Raw genomic sequence first — 3,932 nt, 5'->3', positions numbered from 1 at the left:
ATCACCATTGTTCTCAAAAAGGAGGATGAGCTCTCAATTACTTAATACCGAAATAAGTGTGTGTGTGTGTGTGTGTGTGTGTGTGTGTGTGTGTGTGTGTGTGTGTGTGTGTGTGCGTGTGTATCTCCAATAATTTCATATGTCATGCTTGCGTGACTCTACAGTTTGCATGAGAAGAGATCAGGCACCTGAGAAGAGATCAGTCACCTGATCTAAATTCATTTTGCATGACTTGATAATAGGTTGTTGCACACTGACATGCACTGACCACGCTGTAATGTGATGAACAGATGTAAATATCTATTTATCTTATTACCCAGTTCATATTCAGTTGTTCAGGCTACTTTAATAAAAACAAAAGAGAGAGAGTTAACTATAATATATGGAATGTGTATTTATATGTGGTTGTTAACAAAGGGATCTTCAAGCACATAATTAAATGCTGCAACAGCAAAGTCAGGATTTTTATCGTGAGAGGCACCTGTCTGTGTTTTCACTAGGGGGCAGTGACAGATCATTTAATCCTGCACAAACACACACTTAAAACAATGACAGGAAGGAACTTAAAAGGGTGTCTCTAAAGAAAAATGTACACTATGGTTCAATTTGTTTAACAGTCGAGAGGGCAACTACGCATTTTCCCACATGGTTTCTGCAGATTAAGGCAAGGACAGTAACATGAAAGTCTTAATTATGTTATGCCAGTGCATGTGACCAACAGTTGAGTGCTGCACAATTACAGTATATAGTAATTGTTGTAGAGATTGTGGTCATTCATGGATAACGCTACTATTAACAGTCTCTCTGGGTTGTCATTAAGCCACTAATTCAAAAGTATGTTTAGCCTATGCCAATGCCTGTTAGCTGAGAGGGCTGACATTATGATTTTGAATACTGCACACATAGGAAAGACACAAGGCATTAGACCATTTCAGACCAAATTATATATTTTTTATGTAATCAAACTTTAAACGTTTGAAGATAAAAAGGTATTTTCTCTCACTGTGTGCCTTTAAAGTGACTTGTTAAGAGTGTGGTGTGCTCTTTCTACAGGGCACCTGTTCTGTATAGGGGTTGCTATTATTTTCTTGTTATAGTCAAAGCTCTGAAATTCTGAAATGTATTCATTGCTTGTGAAGTTTAAGAGAGAAACGGCTAAAACGTTGTGATTGTATGCATACAAATACTGAGTGATCGTATAGATACAATAGTTGAATTAACTGGGTGAGATCAGATTTAGATATTAATAAGAAACAGTTTTTTTACATTACATTACATTACATTACATTGCATTTAGCTGACGCTTTTATCCAAAGCGACTTACAATAAGTGCATTCGACCAGGAAGATACAACCTTTAAGAAAACAGAATCATATAAGTACATCAGGTTTCATAGAGCCAAACATTTCAAGTGCTACTCAACTGGCATTTAAAAAGCCAGCCCTTTATTAGTATATNTACACTGATGGTTCCTCCACGGCTCCTCCACGGATGTATTTCCGGCAACAGTGATGTTTCAAAGAGACGTGACGCACGGCCCGACTTATCTCAGCCAATGACAGCTCTGCATGCATCCCCTGGATATTATTTTATTAACTGCTTTCATTGCGACGCGATGTTTACAGTGAGAACAGCTGTGAGGTCCGTGCAGAAAGCAGAGCAGTGTGTATAATATATATCACTCATTATAACAGGCCTACATTACTCTCTTTATTTGTATGCTTTAGTTTAGTCGTAGATACAAACAGAGAGTCGATATTTTTCTAAAACCATTTAGTGTTTCACATAATAAAATACACAACGGCTGTATCCTGATATATTATATATGCTTTAGGAGCTGTAGGTGCGTGTTGTACAGTGTGTAGGTGTGTGTTGTAGCTACAGTGTGTGTGTGTTGTACATGCGGCGGACAGACAGGTCTCAGTTGGTTTGGTATCCTATGCTTACTTTTAATACTTGTAAATACAACTTTTGGCCTGTCATTTCAATTCCCCATTTCAGCGACCAGAGAGGGAGGCTGCTGCTTCCACTCCTCTCTCCTCGGTTCCCCTCCTCGACTCCTCCGCTCGCATCTCCTGTGGGCGGGACTAAGACATGAGGATAGGAGTCGAGGAGGGGAAATTAGAGAATTGAGAAGCCTATAGTTCCTTTATAGCCCAACATTAGCCGCCTTTAGCATAGCGGTGGTGACTTGAATTCATGTCACCATGCTGTAGTTCCTTTAAAGCCCAACACTAGCCACCTTCAGCTTAGCGGTGGTGAAGTGAAGTCATGTTTATAGCCCAACATTAGCTGCCTTTAGCTTAGCTGTGGTGATGTGAAGTCATGTCACCATGCTGTAGTTCCTTTAAAGCCCAACATTAGCTGCCTTTAGCTTAGCTGTGGTGATGTGAAGTCATGTGACCATGCTGTAGTTCCTTTATAGCCCAACATTAGCCGCCTTTAGCTTAGCGGATAGTGGCTTTTAAGTTTGTTTCTGTTACCTTGTATTCAGGGTTAGCAACAATGGGCGGCTCCCACTCCCCGTCTATCTCTTCGTCCCAGTCTTCGGGCTTCTTAGCGTCGGGGTCGGGAATGTTCTCTGCCTTGTCCCAATCCTGACAAAGTCAATGAAAGAAGACATGCATTTAAACAACATTTCCTATACAATGGCCCATTACTTCAGGACCCCAATATATATTGTCGTCCCCTGCACTAAAATTAGGTGAATATCAGGGGCGCTAGGGGTGCCGCCCCACCTCTTCCCACATTCTAGATTGTCATTAAAAAATATTTTAATTTTATACATTTTTTTTTAATGAAATATTGACTTTATTTGATCATTTCAGTAAAAACTAATGTTCATATTTCTCTTTGTGATTATAATACTGATGAACGTTCAAAACAAAGCACTTTGGCAACTTACCACATACATTTCAAAAAACTTAATAAGCACGGTAACTTTCATGATATCATTTCTCAGTCATAATCGGTTGTTTCCGTGAACGGCCGACTGTTGTGTGACGGCAAATGCTGCGGCTGCAAGGCATTGTGGGGCAGCATTTTCTCCTCTCCTTTCGTCAAGGGAGGTCCAGTGGTTCCTAAACTCAATTCAATTCAATTCAAAACCTTTATTTATCCAGGTGAAATCCCATTGAGATCAATGATCTCTTTTTCAAGGGAGACCTGCAGCAGTAGGTTCCACATGAAGACATAAAAAGTTAAAACATAAACAACAGAACAACAAAAGGACATATCCAGCAACATTTACAGGGATTACAATTTACATATCCACATGTACAGGTACCAACAGCATCTGTCACTTCATAGTTAAAGCAACGTCCTCAGTAGGAATTTGAGAAATAAAATATATAATATATCAGGAGAATATAATATGGGCTCAAAATAAAGCAATAAAGTTGTTAACAACTTTTGAGACAAAGTCCTTATGCAAAAAATGGCAAAAACCACACTTTTTTCTAGTAAAACGAAATGCGGAATATGATCTCACAATCGGCAGTAGTGCTGCCAATTATAGTCTGGATTAATCTACTAATTTTTACTATACAAAGTGAGGAAAATGTGAATTCCAGTTATTTATATATTTAAAGTTATTATTGTTTTCTTTTTACAGTTTTATATTTTTGTTTTTGTTTTTTTTAACACCAAGTCAAATTCCTTGTATACATGTCAATTTACCTGGTAATAAACCGGTTTCTGATTCTGATTCTGATAATATGCATAAACAAATAAATACTGTACATCCCAGTTGCATCATATGACATTCAATTTCAATTTTGGCCACTTATAAGATCTAGAAAATTAAGATAATGTATACGTGGGTTATACTCACTTTAATACTTTAAGTAAGAAAAATATACAACAATGCAGGCATTAGGTAGTAGTACTTATCCAAGTCTTCCCCATGCGATAGGAAAAGACACCACAAACAA

The sequence above is a fragment of the Notothenia coriiceps genome, unplaced genomic scaffold, assembly GCF_000735185.1.
Source record: "Notothenia coriiceps isolate Sejong01 unplaced genomic scaffold, NC01 NC01_scaffold00037246, whole genome shotgun sequence".
Classification (NCBI taxonomy): domain Eukaryota; kingdom Metazoa; phylum Chordata; class Actinopteri; order Perciformes; family Nototheniidae; genus Notothenia; species Notothenia coriiceps.
This window is presented reverse-complemented; position numbering follows the sequence as displayed.